Consider the following 20,276-nt stretch of genomic DNA (forward strand, 5'->3'; position numbering starts at 1 on the left):
TACCAAGAATGGTTTCAAAATAAGATAACTTCAACAAATGTTTGTTTTTTTGTGGAAAAAAAATGAATTTAACTATATACATGAATATAAATGGAATAAAAAAATAAATAAAAAAATAATAAAAAAAGAAACTATAAAAAAACATTTTCACTCACCAGAAGCTAACATAGAAGTCATGGGTTCCCTCGGGATTTTACTATGTATTTTTCATCTTATTTGTAAAATAAGGTCTGTGGTACACATTACTTGATGATACATAGATATGTTTTTTGTCCAACAACATAAATTACACACAGTCATACCTCAAACTTGAATTTTGAAGCCGCCATGTGTTTTAACCCTCTGGGGTCGACGGACGCACCAGCGCGTCCTGCTGGATTTTTAAATCATAACAGCAGAAATAACTTAAAATACTCCATCATTTTTGGGCATACAGATAAGTGTAAGACATCATTAGAGACTATAAAGGGTCTACTTTTATTTGTGTACACTCACAATAACAACAAAACCTTGCGCTTTTGTAAAATAAAGAAAATAAACAGGGTACGCTTTCAGCCGTCTCTGTCTCCGCGAGCATCTTTCTGAAACACTTCACAAAAATGAACTGTAAATTCTTATCACACAAACATGAAATATATGTCTAAAGAAAGCTTAAAATGTCTACTTTTAAAACAAATTTAAAACAAATATTCTCCTGCAATGTAATCTGTATGAAACAAAGCGATGTACAGTTTCTCCTGGCTCAGCTAATTATCTTTAATGTGATCACACCCACCAGCAGATTGCGCTATTCATGTGGTAATGTGCTGAGGAGATCAATGCAAATGGTAAATGCCCCCTACAGTGCCTTAAAAAGCATCAAGTTCATTCACTTTTCTGCGCGTTTGGAAGATGGCACACTACACAGGTGAGGAAGCTCCTGGATAGTGACGAAGAGTTCACATTTTCCTCAGAAGAAGAGCGGGAATCCGACGCGGAACATTTGCATTTTGAAGAGCGACTTGATCCAGCCGAGGATACAATTTCGGATGAGTAAGTCTTTACTTACATTAGTTGACATGCTATTTTAAATAAACATGTACATATTTTACTAGTTTGATTATTTCCAGATTTGCCAGCCAGGATTCAGAGTATTGAAATTTGAAATATGTCCTAATAGGCAAGTTTTAGTTACATTTAAATGTTGTTTCGGCTAAAGCAGGTATTTAAATTGTATGCTGTATGATATAAATATGATATGTTATATGATATAAAAATAATATGAATGTTTAGATTATATTTTAACTAGTGATTATGCTGCCTCATTATCATCAACGAAGCTTGTGCTTGCAAATATCTGTTTGGGTGTAAATGTGTAAAATGTGCTGTAAATATGCCCATATTTGAAAATCAGCATATTAGAATGATTTCTGAAGGATCATGTGACACTGAAGACTGCAGTAATGATGCTGAAAATTCAGCTTTGATCACAGGAATAAATTGCATTTGACAATATATTCAAATAGAAAACAGTTATTTTATATTGTAAAAATATTTCACAATATCACTGTTTTTGCTGTATATTGGATCAAATAAATGCAGACTTGGTGAGCAGAAGAGACTTCTTTTAAAAACATTAAAAAAATCTTACAGATCTAAAACTTTTAAATGGTAGTGTATGTCTAAAGTTTTTAAGTAAAGTCTTTATGTAAAGAAAATGTATAGTCAGATTACTTCTTTTAACTTAAACTTGATTTTGTGAATAAGCTACAAACAATACATTCAATCAATAAGTCTCCTCACATTCATTCTCTCTCAGGGGAGGGGTCGTTGTCTCCTCAGGTGTGAATCACATCAATATTTATGATCATCCACGCCTCCTTGCATATGGCCTTTCTAACACTAAAAGTGTCTTACAAAAGTTAAATGACTATTGTTTTGTATGAATGAATGATCAGGATGGTTTTCACATCAATTTGTAGCAAAAACTCTGGGCTGCAAGATCCAGTTCGCAAAAGTCTTGTGAACAAATGTTTAGTTTGTTATATGGCCATATTTCAGTGACTTAAAATTTTTGTTTTTTCAAAAACCATGCATAAACGTTATTTTCTCAAAAATACAAACATGTACATACATGTTGTTCACATATTATTGTAGCCCAGTTTGTGCTGAATACAGTGTTATCAGACTTTAGCCATTAATATGTTTTTAAGCAACTGAAAAAAGCACAAATGTCAAGGCATGTCAAAACTTCTCCAGGGCCCAAAACACCCTCAGACCCCAGAGGGTTAAAAAAAAAAAAAAGTCAATACGGCTTCAAAATTCACGTTTGAGGTATGATGACTTTGTGTAATTTAAGTTGTAGAACAAAACGTTTAAAAGTAATGTTTACGACAGACAGACCTTATTTTTCTCATAAGTCCAAAAAACCCATTATAAAAACCCATAGGAATATCCCGAGGGAACCCATGGAGAATTCTCTTCCGGGTTTTTGGACTACAAGCTGAACAGCTCTATACTGACGGCATTAGAGTAACGCACATATATAAACTTTGAGTCTACTGTATACATGCTATCACATTTTTATCATTTCTCATGCGATTATTCAGAAAAACAAGTGGTGAAAGTTAGCTTTTTATAAAATGCACTCCGTCGGTGTTTAGGGACTTAACGCACATAAACTCATACTGGTCTGATAAGCTTCGCCTAATGCTCTGCATTTTTTCATCATAAAAGCAGATCCCTGTCCATTGGTTTGCATGACTCTGACAAGCAGTGAATATCAATAGAGTATAATTCAATAAGAATCTAAATATTACAGATATTGCCACACTTCGGTTTGCTTGAAAGCACAGATGCCATGATATCTTCTTCTCTCATCCAACACCACAACAACACGCGGATCCACGGCGCTCCCCATTGGACTCAATTGTAATTGCGAGGTGTGGTGAGAGATTCAGAGGGAACAGTGTTTTTCAGTGCAGCTCACGACAGACATTCAACTAGCCATTGCAGAACGTTTACTTGATAAGTCGATTACTCAAGCACATCCCTACTCTCAACACTGATAGTTGAGCTGTGGGTTTGATAAGAACATTTTTAATTTTTAAACTAGTAGTCATTCTTAAAAATTCCACAGATTCTCCTATGACTTAAGCAGCTTAGGACTGACGGGTTACAGTCAAGATTTCTCAGTTCCCTTTGATTTTTTTTTGATAATGAAAACAAGCACTTGATTTTCTTTAGTGCTGTTAACATATGTTTAACATGTCATCCCGTCACATTATGTACATACTGCATGCCAAGAAGGACCTTGTATGTAGACCACTAAGTTTGTTTCATTGAAAAATTGTTTCAACATCCTCTTAAGCATATTTAACCATTTTCTGTAGGCCTGCTGTATTAGCGTAACCACAAGAAAATATCGTCAGCTAGTACAAACCAAAGAAAACCCTCGTGACAGCTCTACAGTTGGTTCATTTTCCACTGCTGCTTTGAGCATTACATCTAAAGCCATCTTTAAAGTTGTTGCTGTTTCGCCTATGCTAAAATTAAACCACATAAACCGCATTCTGCTTTTATACATGCAACAACAGTGCAATAGATTGTGCAGAAGTGAAACGCTGAGGTGTTTGTGAAGCATGTATATAAAATCACTATGCATAATATACTGACTTTATTTATAGATTTTGTCATGCTTCTGAAGATGTGAAGGAAGTAAACTGAAGCTGGAGCATTATCATTAGCACATCTTATAGAGTGGCAGCCATGTCTGGTGTGTGTGCATGTGTCTGTGTGTTTGTGTGATCCTCTACTAACTTGTCACTCTGCACTCATTCTCACCTCCCACTTCTGCTGACAGCACCACCTCCTTGTGGTAACCCGCTCTGTTGATTCATTCTAACTATATGAGCGTAGTGTCTTTTCTCCTCTTAACAATTGTGATTTTAATAATAATGTATAATTAGGCTCTGTAATGTTCATGTGACCCCGATCAGACACCTTTTATAGGGATATATGGATGCAAAGTTCAGCACTTCAACATGGTAACTAACAGATATACATTTAACAAATAAATAGGCTAAATAACTATAACGTCTTATTGCACAAAACTATCAAAGTAAGAAGTACAATTCACAAAGGCACAAAACCCACTTATGTGCATCCTGAACTCCGAATGATGCGCTTCAATGTAACGGGAGTGCTTTAGGGCGATCCTTGCTGCGCATTCAAAAGCGCAGAACTGCAAGATCTTGATGCGGGTACACATCTAGTTCAAGGCATCAAGCAGTTTAACCTTTCTAACTGCAGCTATTTATTTAAGCAGTGTCAGACAGAATCTTCAAAAACTTTAATCTCTCTAAAGCACCTTAAAAATACGGGAACGTCACTGTCAGCAGAGGATTTAATGTCCGACAGTGATCATCTTGAAATGTATTACAGCCCGACCGATATGGGATTTTTGAGACCGATACCGATTTTAGAGAGGGAAAATTCACCGATTGCCTATATGGTGACCAATATAGCTAATTTTTGAGCTGGAATGAAAACTTGGATTGTGCACTGATAAGACTATGCAAAGGTACTCAGAAGGCTGCTTTCTTAAACAAATATTTTTATCAAAGAACATTTGACATTATTATTATAATACATTGTCAACAAATTCTAGAAATGAACACTGAGAAAATAAAGAATAAATAAAAATGCAATAAATAGCTTAATAAACATCAGTACTGTTAGTATGTCAATTGCTGACCATTTAAATAAAAATACAATAAATAGCTAAATAAAAATCAGTACTGTATGTTTAGTGTCAATTGCCCACCATTAAAATAAAGAATAAATAAAAATAAAATAAATAGCTTAATTAATATCAGTACTGCATGTTTTGTATAAGTCAATTGCTGACCATTTAAATAAAGAATAAAAATACAATAAATAGCTAAATAAACATCACTACTGTTTAGTATCAGTCAAATGCTGACCATTAAAATAAAGAATAAATTAAAATAAAATAAATAACAAAATAAACATCAGTACTGTTTAGTATCAGTCAATGGCTGACCATTAAAATAAATAATAAATAAAAATTAAATAAATGGCTAAATAAACACCAGTACTGTTTAGTATCAGTCAAATGCTGACCATTGAAATAAATAATAAATTAAAATAAAATAGCTAAATAAACGTCAGGGGCCAGTTGCACCAGCTATACGTACTTTACAACTTAGCCTAGTTGTGGCATAAATGTGCACTAAGTCACAATTTATGCTCTTCTAAATATTTGAGCATTGCACCATTAAATTTATGTAGGATGTAACCTTACGTATAAACTAAATATTTATGGAAGCCTCCGACCACGAGTAACGGATGGAATAAAAAAGCATACTGATATTTAATGACATAAATGAGCTCATGTTTTGGTTGACAGGCATCAGTCCTTTCGACATATATTATGGTGTTGGCATTTACACTCATTTACATTTACGAGAGAGAGAAAAAAAAACTTACTTTTAAGCGGCTCTTCAGCATGACACCGATCTAACAGTGCTGTTTTTTAGGGTGCGTCGCCCAGTGTCAAGTTTCAACACATTCAGTATATATATATATATATATATATATATATATATATATATATATATATATATATATATATATATATATATATATATATATTTAGGATATTAAAATGAATAAATGTCTATTTTTCTAGCCTGTTGTATTAGTATTTATCACCCCTCATTTATTTTAGATACAGTTCCTATGTATTATTATTTACACAGGGCAAATATACTATTTATTAAATCTACTTTTATTACGTATCCTATTTTAATGTCTGGAAAACCAGACTTCTAAATATTACATTTTGTAAATGCAACGACTGGAATTGTTCGGTTGAAGGGGGTACCAAACTGTGAATCCTGAACAAAACATTTTGGTGAATACATGTTTACACATTAGCTTCCACTCAGCTGACAACAATGAAAGTAGCTACATGATTAGCTAGTTAGCTATAAGCTTGTTGTCACGGAGAGTAAAAGATGGACTTTATTTACTTTCCAGCATTGCGTCTCACCAACTAGGCAACAGCGAAGCGTGAAATCAACACTCACCAGACACAATCCACCACCACACCATTGTCTGATGAGCTGCAAAAAGATGCTCTGATGTTTACCTTTCAATCTGCTACATTACTTACTGCACTGACAAACTATAGCTGGCTAACATAGCAAACAGTTGTGATTAAACATGAGTGACATGGTTGTCAGGGACAGGGTTAACGTTATATTAGTTATATAAAATGATGGGGTAATTTTTTATTAACTTTCCAGTATGTATTTCACAAACTAGTTAGCAATTTAATGAGAAGAGATCGCTCAAATCCACACCGTTTAACTCCGCCCTGTCTGCCACCGTCAGCTCAGAGTCAGCTCTGTCAACAATGGAGTCGGAGCGCGCTCTGCTGGACAAACTACATAATGACACCAATTCTAAAGTATTGTTTTCTGTATTATATGTATGCATATCGGTAAAATATACGCCGATACCGATATATCGGCGAAAGGCTAATATCGGCCGACCGATTTATCGGTTGGGCACTAAAATGTATTGTTGATTCAGTGCTTCATGGCTGAAACAGCAGTAGTGCATAAATGGACTAAACTTAAAGTATTAAAGAGACGAAACTTCTTGCAGAGGGTTTTACTGTTCTGACTGTTATTCAGTTTTAAGCACAGCAAGCTATCATCATGCAAAAATGCTCTCCTACAAGCTGCGTCTTCTATTATAACCACCACCACTAAAAATATAAATTATATTAGTTGACACCACTAATCAACTAGTCAGTTGTTGGACGACTAGTCGATTAGTCGACCACCGTAGCACATCTCTAGTTTGAATGAGTGTGTGTGCATGTGTTTTTGCAGACACCGTCCTGTTCTTTTAGCTGTCATATTTAGCCTGAGCTGCAGGCCAGGTAGAAGAATGAAAATAAAGTAACCCTGAAGTGATGGTGAAACTGCTACGGCTAACACTGCTATCTCTTCACGGTTGTTTTCTCGTTTTTTGTGTGTGTACCTGCTAGATTGTAGCTGGTAACTGTGTTTGATGTTCTGTGTTTTTAAATGGAAACATAAAAAAATAAATAAAAAAATCATTCAGCCCTCCCTTGGGCAAGCAAGGATTTAGGGTGTGTGTGTGTGTGTGTGTGCTGCTGACATAAAGTTAAACTCTAGGGCCCGAAACATACTCTACCCAAGTACGAGAATGCAAATTCCTCCATGTTATGCAGGCTCGATTTTTGTGTTCTGAAATGTGTCAATTGTGATTCATAACACAACACAAGTAGCCTACATGTTGCAAGGGAATTAGCGAGAATTAGTGTAAACAGTCTTTGTCTACAGGCATTTTTTTTTTTCATTCAAGTCAACCACTGTCATGGTGGATCAATAATTTGAAGAGAATCTTGCTCCACTACATGTTAGTTAAATGCGATATGTTTAGCTTTAGCAAACTCGGGCTTAACACGCATTTATGTCTAATTCCAGAGACTAATGACTGTCTCACGTGAAATGAAGAATTCTAATTTGGTAATTAGCCTATTAGTCATCAGAGACTAAAAACTGTTCATGGAACGAAAACAAAAACTGAAAATGAATGGAATTTTAGCAGAACGTAACCGAAAACCGGAACAAAGTGATTTTCAATTGTTACGGAGTGAAAACTTTATTTTTAAATGCTGGTAACCGGTTATAACCGGTTAATTTTGCTCCGATAATTTTTTCATGAAACTAAAGGCCAAAGGGTTTATCGCAGTAAATTTTTGGAAAAAATAAACATGTGCTTTGATCCTGAAGGAAACTGCTTCATCACACATTTATTTTCCTAATTGCCCATTGTGGATGTCACATTCTGTGAATGAAGATCTTTTTAACAACTATGTATAATAACTACATATACTGTACATGCATGGCTAATCCAGATTCAAGGAAAACATTATTAGAGGTAAAAAGTACATTTCTCAGTTGTTTCCAAGTCATCAATGAATTATTGTTAGATATGATGCATTAATACAGATTTAATGCTGCCGGGCTTTGACTCAGATTCAGATCTGTAAATAAAATTATACTTAACTCTTAATTAACTGCTTGTTATGATTTATTTGCTGATAAATGCAGCACACAGGGAAATAATTGATTGATTATTTTCGCTTGTTTTGGTGAGGCAAGTGGCTTATTTTGGGCTTGTTTTCCAGACCATGTTGCTTGTTTCTCCTGTGAGATCTGGCAACACTGCAACTTATATTTCACCCACCCCTTAGCACAGAGTACTGTCATTTTTAAAAGAAAGTTATTAACCTTTCTTTTATTTTGTTCTAACCGGTAACCTTTTGGAAAGGAGGCTGCGGAACTTCTGAACTGGAACGAAAAAATACAGTTTTTGCTCCGAACAAACCGAAATGAAAAACATTACATTTTTGTCCCTGTTAGCAATATAATATGACTGTATCCAGTGAGCTGTCTGTCTACATCTCTACTAGACTTGTCACAGAATCATCATTTTCACACCAGTGCGGTGTTCACGTTCAAACCGACATACACCGGTATTACTGCTGGTTGGAAGCTAGGTGGTACTATGGAGTAATTTTCGTTAAGCAATAGCCTACACAATAACACAAGGCAGCTTGATTTCAAACTTTGAACTTAATTTTTTATTTATTTTAACTAAAAATGAAAATGAAACTGAAAAAAAAAAAAAAAAAAATTAAAGTGCAATTAAAATTGTGTTGTTCAACTTATAGAAAGATGGCTTTTCAACAGTTGTGAAGGGCAACATCTCTTTGGAAGCTAACCTACTTCATCCGTGCATTCTCTACCGGTCACAGTATTTTTCACAATTTGTTCACAATATTTTAACTAAACAATTATATATATATGAGGGATCAGTGAATATTCTTGCTTTAGTGATTTTGCATAGAAAATTTAATTTATTTATTTATAAAAACGAAAAACTCAAACCAAACACATTTCTAAATTCAAATAGCACTTCAAACTAAATGAAAAAGCAATTAAAATAACAAAGTGGTAAAAAAAAAAAAACATGTATAACCACCTTTCATTTACCGTCATGCAAATATCCATCTGTGACAACTGTGGAAAATTACTAATACAAATTAAGATCTAAAAACAATTCTAAATGTAAACATAATAATTATAATGATGATAATAATCACTGAAATATAAATCATGGTTCGAGATGAATGTGTTTTTGTATTATTTTATGATTTAATCACAGATGTATAGTCTATATATAGAGTAACCCTGCAGAGTTGCGTTCACAACGAACTGCTCTGTTAAAATGAAGTGAACTGAACTCAAAGCACCTCCTGAGCTGAGATGGTCTGAGGTCATTTGCAGCATTCTCATAGATGATACTATTCTTGCAAAAAAAGACTGAAACAAACAGTACGTGTGTTCCACGAGACTGCACACCTCCGAACAAACAGCACGTCAGATATTCGCACATAGACAGCTTTTCTGTAATCTGTTCTTAAAAATATAATAAAGTGTGTTTCTTAAAGCGCGTGTCTGTGTCTCTAACAGCATTTCTTGTGTCATTCTGAATCCGAGACGTCTTACAGTTACCCACCATGCACATTATATTTACTGCCTGCAATTAAACGTCTTCTGTCAGTGTGAGTACTTTGCAGCCTGTATAATTTGATAAGTTGGTAAAAACATCTGGCTTTTAATGCGTAATTTAGGTTCATTTATCATGGGTCACAAACTCTTCATCAGGCAACTATACTTTATTTAAGGTTATTTTATTTGTTAGGCTATTGTATTGATATTGGAAGTTCCATTCATAATGTTTCCACCAGTACAACATTTACACCGGTGTTGTCCCTTGTACGGAGTAAAACTGGTAACACCATACACTGTGGCAACCCTAATATCTACATCTCTTTTCTACACAGTGTTATGAGAACCTCAGAATTCTGTTTAAAGACACAATACCGCATAAAAGCCAGACTAAATTATGCCTGCTCTGTCCCACCTCAGCCCCTAGTATTAGGGTGTTTTTTTACACTTAGTTCGTTTGAGCACTCCAAGCACTCTCAGAGCGGTATAACGTGTACTGTATATGTGAACAACCCAAGTGGTCTCAGACCCCCCTAAAAGGACCCAAAAGCGAACCGTACGGTTCATTTGTGGGTCCTTTTGTGGTTTGATTGATTTGTGCGATGTTAAAGCGAAGAGGTACCAATCCACTTTGCATTTTATGACATAAGTACCTCGTGGCTTGCCATACATAGCTGCATTACATACTTCATATTCCAGTCACAATTTACTGTCCACATATGGGAATTTTAAGTGAATATAGATATACCATGATTACCATGACATGTTTTTGTGCCACACATTCCGTTCTTGTTGTATTATTCGAGCACCTAAAATGAACAGACTGGCCGCATTCAGAGCAGAGCAGTGTGTTAAGATGAACCACTTTAAAGTGCTCTGATGGGCGTACCGTCTATGGAGGTTCGCCCCAAACTCCCACGAAAATACAAGCGAGGATTTTTATTATTTCACTTTAATTTTATTTGTGCAAGGCAAATGTTCTTGGCTCACACACAATGTAAATGACACGCAGGAGGAGACGCTTGCTTGCTCCATTACTTTTTTGATTTGTTTGGATTTTCCCCCCTTTTCTCCCAATTTGGAATGCCCAATTCCCAATGTGCTTTTAAGTCCTCGTGGTCGCGTAGTGATTCGCCTCAGTCCGGGTGGTGGAGGACGAATCCCAGTTGCCTCCACGTCTGAGACCGTCAACCCGCACATCTTATCACGTGGCTTGAGCGCGTCGCCACGGAGACATAGCGTGTGGAGGCATCAACCGCGGCAACCACACTCAACTCACCACGCGCCCCACCGAGAACAAACAACATTATAGCGACCACGAGGAGTTTACCCCATGTGACTCTACCCTCCCTAGCAACCAGGCCAATTTGGTTGCTTAGGAGACCTGGCTGGAGTCACTCAGCACGCCCTGGGATTCGAACTAGCGAGCTAGTGAACTCCAGGGGTGGTAGCCAGCGTATTTTACCACTGAGCTACCCAGGCGAAATAAAGGCTTGTAGGTTTTATCAAAGAGCCTTAATATAACGTGAGAGAGTGAAGAATTTAGGACAGAAATACAGTATACATTATTACTGTTGCATAATGTTATATAATTGGTGGTGTTGTCTGGGTTTCATAAATTATTTAACATCATTTTAATGTTAAATCTATCCCTGTGCAATAATCTTTAATGAAAAATTAAAGATTCTTTAAAGCCTTAAATGTAATCATATAGCCCCATTTTATTATATGATTTCAAGTTAAACATCACTAAATTGCTACTTAAGGTGTAGGCCTATCTGTAATAAGCATACGTGAAACTTAAGAAGTATGACAATTTGTATGACAATTGCTTATAATAATCACAATTATTTATGAAAAATTATTGTCCGCCAAATTTCATGTTCGTGACAGCCCTAGATGCAATGGGGTCTCAGTTCTTAAGGAGCTGTGGTGTGAACAACAAGGGGTCTGAGACCACATTAATGGTAAGAGGACCAAAAAAGAAACTAGGTCCTCTTTTAAGTCTACTTAAATTGTGAACACCAAAAGCACTGAGGTCATTTTCGGCTGGTTCCCTTTCTGGTTTACTTTAACTGAACTGGGTTTGGTTAACTTAAAACGTACTATATGTGAAACCACCCTTAAAGGCAGTTCTGATGCTGCTTTGGTTCAGTGTAAATTGCATATACTGACAAATGCATTTATGTCCCCCCTGAGCAGCATTAAACAGTCTGTGTAAATACACCTAGGCTAAATGCCACTTCAGAGACACCTTCTGTGCATCCTTTGCAGAAGTCATTGACTCTGGAAAACAACTAAATTCAAATTATTAAGTTCAAGTTATTTTAAGAAACTAAAGGAGGCTTGGAATTGCTGTTTTAACGGCTGCTTTATAATTGGCAGGGAATTACTTTCTGCCTTCAAAGTAAATTTATCATAAGACAGTTCACATGAAGTCAGACAATGCCTTAATGTATTGGGAGTCACTATACGTCTGATTTGATAGAGTTGCTGTGATAGTTCAAGCGGGTGTAAATTAAGAGTAGGATTTATGTTGCATAACATTTATTTTGGGTAAATGTTGACACTCCTTCAACAGGAAAGAGCCACGTCAGCCAATGAGATGCTGTTTCCAGCCTTGACCACTGGCCAGATGGTTATGGCAACTACTCTTAAAACTTCTTAAAAGATCATCTTTAAGTTTGCATGTTTCAGTTTCGCTCTACTACTGTTTCATGGGCTATATTCACAAAAATTACATGGATTAATTTAGGTTTTCTACTACAAAATAAATGAATGAAGTGCTCAGAATTTAGACCCAAATGTGTGTGTTTTTTGAATATCAGAAACAACATCAGAAATAGGAGAGGGTGTGCTCTTTTGACTTGGGCTGTCAAGCAACCACCCAGGATAGCAACCAGACACAAAGTGAATGAAATCAGAGCTACCTTAAACTTTGCCATGGTCAAAAATCTAGTTTCCTTTTTACAAGTGCACAAATATTAAATACAAAATGGAATGGCCTTCACATTTAAAGGGATAGTTCACCCAAAACTGAAAATTCAGCCATTGTTTACTCACCCCTGTGTTGTTATAACCCCATATGTCTTTTTTTCTTAACACAAAGGGAGAAATTGTGAAATGTTGTTCTCAGTGATGCCATACAATGGCAGTTTATGGTGACCACCTCTTCAAGCTTCAAAAGGACACATAAGTACAATTCAGAAGTCGAATAAATTATTCCATGAGACTCATGATTGTTACGAAAGCATACGATAAGGTTTGGTGCAAAACAACCCAAAATCTAATGTATTATTTAGAAAAAATGTTTACTGACAGTTATTCTCCTGTGCACGTTCACGAGTCTGCACACAAGCTTTAGAGCTCTTTGCACGAGAGAAACAGTAGTTACGCAGCACATGCTCATTTTGTTTCGCTTCAACAGGACCACCAGCGATATTAACAACTGAAAGTACAACATAGCTGCACACAAACCAGAGAACAGAACTTAAAAACATGTCTGACGCCAAACGACATGCAATAAAAATGATCTTTTCTATGTTATCAGTGTTTTTTGTCCTAAGCAGTTGCGAAGAGCAACGGGACATTCTGTCGATCGCTTGGTTTCTATATTTGGCATCGCGCCCGGTACCCACTATGAACTGGCACTGGTCCAAAATGTGATGCGTGGAGCAAGCGCGAGGCAATCGTCTGTGTTCCACGACTGCTTTCGGTCCTTGAATTACCTAGAACGTGCGAAAGCTGGTGGAGTTTCTGGTAGGGATGTGCACGAGTAGTCGAATACTGTAGTATTCGTTTTGCTATAAGTATTTGAAAAGTAAAAATACTTTTTGAATTTCGCAAAGTTTTGCTTTGCTGGCCATATATGCAGTGAGATGCATGTTAAATCCTGAACACACAAACCGAAACTCACAGTTATAACAGAATGCACTGGGTGGCACTGTTGAGTGTGGACACAAGTTGATCACATTTGATGTGCAGACCGTTCTGTCAGTACGTTTAGATGGACACCAAATAGCGGGTTATTGTGAGAATGTGGCTTACTGTGAGAAAGCTGGGTTCCGGTTTAAATGTAGTGTATAAACAGTGTACTCTTTACTCCCGTATATGTGCAACTCGTCAGGAAGCAGCGTCCCCATTGCAACGTAATCCCTGCGATGCTTCTGTAAACAACAAACATGGCATCCGAGAAAGACTTTGCTAGTTGAGGGACATTCCATCAATTAAACTGGTGTGTATAAATGAATATAGTTTACTGAGCATGTGGATGTGCTTGTTTTTCTCAACAAAAACATGACATGAGATACAATATAAACATAACTATTTGTAAAAGACCTTCACAGCAGGAGGACACAGAAGAGCGGTTTCCTCACTGATAAGGCTTTAATTAATATACTCCAGTGCTTTACAGCTTCACAATGACTCAGTAGCTTCACAATAATAACTCTTCAGCTTCACAATAATAATTAATCAGTTTCACAACAATAGCTCATCAGCTCCACAATAATCTCCCTGAACGGACGCTTGACCATGCCCCCGCTGCCACATATCTCCACCGCCCGACTCGGGCCGGGGAGCCATCCGGCCTGTCTACCACTCTCCCACCATTTCTGGAAAGGAAGTCGGCAACAACCATCTGTGCCCCCGGTCTGTGGTCCACCTTGAATTTAAAGGGTTGGAGAGCCAGATACCACCGGGTGATCCACGCGTTGGTATCCTTCATGTAGTGGAGCCATTGGAGTGGGCTGTGATCTGAGCAGAGGGTGAAGGCCCGCCCCAGCAGGTAGTAACAGAGAGTGAGGACCACCCACTTGATGGCCAGACACTCCTTTTCCACGGTGCTGTACTTTGTTTCCCTCAAAGAGAGCTTGTGGCTGATGTACAGCACTGAGCGCTCCTCCCCCCCACCACCTGCGAGAGTACGGCCCCCAGCCCCCTGTCTGAAGCGTCCGTCTGCAGTACAAAAGGGAGAGAGAAATTAGGTGTATGTAAAAGCGGCCCCCCGCAAAGTGCGGCTTTAACCTGCTTAAACGCCTGTTGGTACTGCTCCGTCCACTGGACCGGGTCTGGAGCTCCCTTTTAGTAAGATCAGTCAGCGGGCTGGTGACGTGCTGGTGACGTCCGAATAGTTCTCCTAATCTCCCATAATAGCCAGCCAGCCCCAGGAAATGTCTCACCCCCTTTTTGGTCTTGGGTATCGGGCAGGTCGCAATCTCCGCCGTCTTGTCAATTTGGGGACGCACCTGCCCGTGGCCCAAGTGGAACCCCAGATACCGTACCTCCATCCATCCAATTGCGCACTTCTTATGGTTTGCTGTGAGCCCCGCCCGTCGCAGCGACCTCAGAACTGCCCTCAGATGCTGCGTATGCCGCTGCTAATCATTACGGCGTAAGCCGAATGCAGTCTGAGGATTCGGCCCACGAGGCGCTAAAACATGGCCGGAGCCCCAAACAAACCGAACGGAAGTGTACACAAATTGGTGTACGTTTTTTCACGGGAAATTGGTGTCAAGGGGATCTGCCAATAACCCTTTGTCAAATCCAGTGTCGAGTAAAAATGAGCAGTGCCTAACCGATCGAGCAACTCATCAATACGAGGCATTGGGTAGGCATCAAATTTAGACACCGCATTGACTTTTCTATAATCCACACAGAACCGTACAGCCCCATCGTTCTTAGGCACCAGAACAACCGGGCTGGACCAGTCGCTGTGGGATTCCTCTATTACTCCCATATCGAGCATTGCATCCAATTCTTCCCAAACTATTTTTTTTTTTATGTTCGGGCAGTCGGTAGGGATGGGTACATACCACCACCCCCGGGTCGGTCTCGATGTGGTGCTGGATGAGGTTTGTGGGACCCAGTAGAGGGGAAAACACATCTGCGAATTCTTGTAGTTTGGCAACCTCTGCGAGTTTGTACGGTGAGAGGTGGTCTCCGCAAGTGACCGGGGTGACACGGGGTTTTGTGTTTACCTCCGCCCTCTCTGGAAGTACCGTAGCCAACGTCACAGGAACCGCCTCCCTCCACAATTTCAGGAGGTTGAGGTGATACATTTGACATGTGTCCCCTCTATCTGTTTGCTTTACCTCATAATCGAGATCCCCCACTTGTTGTGTGACCTCAAAGGGTCCTAGCCACTTGGTGAGTAATTTGGAGCTCGATGTGGGGAGTAATACGAGTACCTTATCTCCCGGTGCAAATTCCCGTAGCCAAGTTCCCCTGTTATACAGTCGGCCCTGTCGTTCTTGAGCTTGGAGCAAATTCTCCTGTGTTAGTTGCCCCAAGGTGTGGAGTTTTGCTCTAAGATCAAGAGCATATTGAATTTCATTCTCACTGGTTGAAGGTCCCTCCTTCCAAGCTTCACGTATGACGTCAAGCACACCATGCGGGTGCCGCCCATACAACAGCTCGAATGGGGAAAACCCAGTGGAGGCTTGCGGGACCTCTTGTACTGCGAATAACAGGGGATCGAGCGGTATCCTGTACCCTCCAGCTCGATCGAGGGCAGCCTGTGGTGCGTCAGGGATCCGGACTATAGTTCCCAGCTCCATCACAGGACACTGATTGCGGAAGTGTTCTGGATCCCCGCAACGCCAGCAGGCTGGCCCAGGTGCTACGCCCGCACTTGAAGGGGCAGGTACATCCACCTGAGGGGGAGAGCGGGAAGGCACTGAAGTCGCCGGGAAAGGGGTAAACCGGCGCAAGCGAGGAGCCGACTTTGGCGGCGGGTTTCCACGCCTCGGAGGTGCAGGAACAGGGCCTGGAGAGAGGACAGAGTGAGAGGGGAGGGGGGAGTGGGAAGAGATGGGAGGAAACACAGGGGGAGGAGAGAGAGAGGGAGAGGGCTCTTCCGCCCTTGGGCGCACCGCCATATGGTCCTCCGCCAGCTGGACCGCTTCCTCCAGTGATGCCGGGTGTCTTAAACCTTATTGTATGCATTCATAACAATCATTAGTCTAATGGAATAATTTATTTGACTTCTGAATTATACTTTTGTGTCTTTTTGAAGCTTGAAGAGGTGGTCACCATAAACTGCCATTGTATGACATCACTGAGGATAAAATGTTTTTTTAAATTTCTCCCTTTATGTTAAGAAAGAAAGTCATATGGGTTTATAACAGCACGGGGGTGAGTAAACAATGACTGAATTTTTATTTTTGGATGAACTAATCCTTTAACTTCCGTAATGAGGCAATGTAATTTTTTTCTCACCTGTGCGGCTTTGGTTAAATCAGCAGGAATAAAAGTTTCTTCAGAGGTAGAGAAAGTTATTAGATTTTGATGAAAGATTATGAAAACAACTTTTTTTTTTAGGATAACATGCAAATCACATTATGATGAATCATTCACAGTAAGACCAGGAACAGTAAATAGAGTCAGTTTTAATTATGTGTTGCCTTTGTTATTTTGTTGTGAACTCAGATGGGCCACAATTTGAATGCCACTCTCTGTGTAATGCCATGCACTTTGCTCACCAACACTGTTGAGAGACTTCCTCCTACTTCTCCGGGTACAGACGTTATAGGCGGTGTGTTGTTGGCAACTGTTTCCAGGAAGTGTTTCCCCTCTCCCAGTGACTGGTGTGTAAACAGATTGGCACTTGTTTTCATTTACTGTGTGGTTGTAAAGAGAGAGAAAGAAAGTATGTTGGAAAAAAATAAAACGGTGGAAAAGTAGAGCAAGAAGAGTTTAAAAAGAGGAAAACAACAGTGAGTTTGTGTGTTTATGCGTGAGGGCAGAGTGAAGTCACAGTGTTGGAATGTGCCTGGGCCAGATGAGGCAGACACGACCCAGATGACTGAGGGAATCCTTGGCACATCCTGACAGGGGAACCCTTCCTTCCCTTCTCTCTTTCTCTATCTTCCTCCCTCCCTCCCTCCCTCTGTCTCTCCAACACCCCTTCCTACTCCATCTATTTATCATGGCAGGCTGTGATTAGGCCCAGTACTGCATACAGAGATGTATTATCTTTCTAAGAAAGCCCCCTTCTTCACTGATTTCAAGTCAGTTTAGCAGTTTTTCTTATAATGTCCTGTCCATTGTATATAGCCAGGGCAAATTGGTCCTACAGTAGATCCATAGAAACCCAGAACTAGCGAGGTAAAGCAACATTGTGCCCTGGCAAACACACACACACACCGGAGACAGGAGAGGGAAACTCAGGCCATGTGTGCCCTGCCACCCACTTTTTCCACACCACTGGAGGAACATGCTGCTGCTCTGTGAGGTGATTTCTTTCCACAACAGACTTCAGATGAGTTCATATTACTCTTACATAATATCATGCTGAATTAGAGCTGAACCCACTTCAGTTATCGTGAGCTGCAAACAGTATTATTGTGTTCAGGATTCAGAAAGGTGAAAGCACCTGCAGTCAAAGTGTAAACCTTTAAAGTTGGAAGGTAAAAGATGCCTTGAGGGGAATTAGGCAAACTTTTGCATCATTGCTGAGTAGGTTTTTTTTATGCAGCTTATGAGCTGAGTTGTAAATGTTATATCTAGAGTTCTGAAAAAGACATCTTTTTACTAGGATTCAGAATTGTCAAATAGTCACAAATTCTGAACTACAATTCAAAATTCTGAGCTGGAATTCAACATTCTTTAGTAGTTTAAATTTCTTAAATAGAATTTAATTTAAAATTCCAAGATAGAATTGAAAATTCTTAGATTGTTAAAAATTCTGAACAGGATAATTCTGAAATAGTTAAAAAAGGGAATTCTGGAATGGTTCAAAATTCTGAACTAGGATTAAAAATTCTGAAGTAGTCAATTCAGAAATACTACTGAACTAGAGCTCAGGCAACTCCATCTATGCTGTCGCTGGCTCTGCAAATTCTGAAAAAAAACAAAAAACATTTGTGGCGCAATCAAAGCCTGATTCAAAAGGCAAAGGAAAATTGTAACAGATATAGACTCTTGCTTCCTATAATGTTTATACAATAAGAGACAAAAATGACTCACCATTATCAGAGCATTTGAAGTATATCACTGACTGTGCTTATATCACATACACAGAGCACTCGACTGCAAATTTTCAGGCTCTTTACTACAGACAGATTTCATAGCTTGAAGAAAGCTGAAGAGGAGAATCTCCTCCATTCTTCAAAGCAGAACACACGCTCTATCATGCCTTTCTCCCTCCCTCTCATTCACTTCTATACCTGAACCTTCTCATTCCCTCAATTCAAGCTTGTTCAATTATGGAAAAAAAAGAAGATAAAAAAGATTGAACATTAATGGTAAACATACTGTCACAACTTTTCTTTCCAGTTGTTGGTGGAAATTCAGTCATTGAAGGGCCAAATGTGTGTGCTAAGAGTGCTTGGCTATGTGCCTTCTTTTCAAACGGGAAATGGGATTCTTAATGTTTTGCCGCTATGTAATTCCAGTGCTGCAGGTCTCTTGCCACTAACCCATTTAATCTTGGTTTCCACTGCACATGCCCCAAGCCTTTTCCCATCTGCAGCCCACAGCCTGTCTGTGAGTGTGTGTTTGTGTTCAAGAGATTCTCATTCCTGGAGATGTCATGGATGGTTTGATCCATTCCCAGCCTCCCTCTGTTTAAGGTGCAAATGATTTTGAGCCAACAGTTACCGTAACAGAAAAAGAGAGAGGAAAGGTGAGCTGTTATCTAAGCATGGAATGAGGGAAGCCCTCTTTCTTTCCATAATTACAAGAAGTGGACAAAGGCCATTGCAACCAAAGCCTTTCTTGGTTATCAGGATTGATATTAATAGAGGTTTTCCCCCTAAGCAGAATGGCAGGCAACTCCGATAGTATCCGTACAGGGCAAGGCTAAACTTGACCTGAGGAAACACAAACATAAGCACACTGGAATTCAGGAACACACTGTATTTTCTCTCGCTATCTTTTGGGTTGGCTCCAAGGATTTTTCATTGTATCTTTGGACCATTCATGAATAGTCTCCCAGAATCACAGTGTTCTTGTCAAACTTCTTTGTACTTTTGTCAGGCTATATCAAAAGTTGCGATTAGTTAATTGAAGCCGCTGTTTGTCAGATGCTGTTTAATGCTCTAATAGCAAGCAGTAATCAGACCTATTGCAGTAAATGTGTGTATACTATTGCTTATTAATGAGACCGTCCACACAGATGGACACGCATGCTAAACGGCTTTGATTCCTCAAGATTTCATAGCAGAGCCTCAACAAAGAGGGCAACTGTGTTTGTAATTATAATGCTTGTGTGTGTGAGAGAGAGAGGTTTGTGAAGCTCTGCCCCCTCCCACTCTCCACATGCTCCTCGGCTCCCAAAAGCTCTGACTTAAGAACCCTCTAGAAATGACTAAACAGACATGTGTAGGCCACAGAGCTCATCTGTGTCATATGACTCGTGCACAATGCCAGAAATGTTTGTTCCATCATGAAATCTCCCTCTTTGATGGAGGAAGCACATTCACCAAACAAAAGCCATCACAGTTGGTGGGCAGTCTGTACATTTTACACTAAAGATGATATTCTTTGAGTGAGATTGTTGTCGAATACATTTAGGTGGCCATTTACTAATGTAAATTACATTTGAGCTGAGCTGCAATGGATTTTATTAAGTGACTCTAAACAAAAGCCCAAACACCACATTACTTTGAATGGATATAAGGCCGAAAAAAGGGTTGCTCCTTGGCAATGTGGACT

General features: G+C 39.1%; 1 protein-coding gene across 3 annotated transcripts in view; it reads left to right on the forward strand.

Annotated features, from left to right (window-relative positions):
* The window catches only part of LOC127422028 (sarcoplasmic/endoplasmic reticulum calcium ATPase 3-like), a 113,133-nt gene that overhangs the window by 18,780 nt on the left and 74,077 nt on the right, over positions 1-20,276 (forward strand). The window lies entirely within an intron of this gene.

The sequence above is a fragment of the Myxocyprinus asiaticus genome, chromosome 3 (genome assembly GCF_019703515.2).
Source record: "Myxocyprinus asiaticus isolate MX2 ecotype Aquarium Trade chromosome 3, UBuf_Myxa_2, whole genome shotgun sequence".
Lineage (NCBI taxonomy): Eukaryota > Metazoa > Chordata > Actinopteri > Cypriniformes > Catostomidae > Myxocyprinus > Myxocyprinus asiaticus.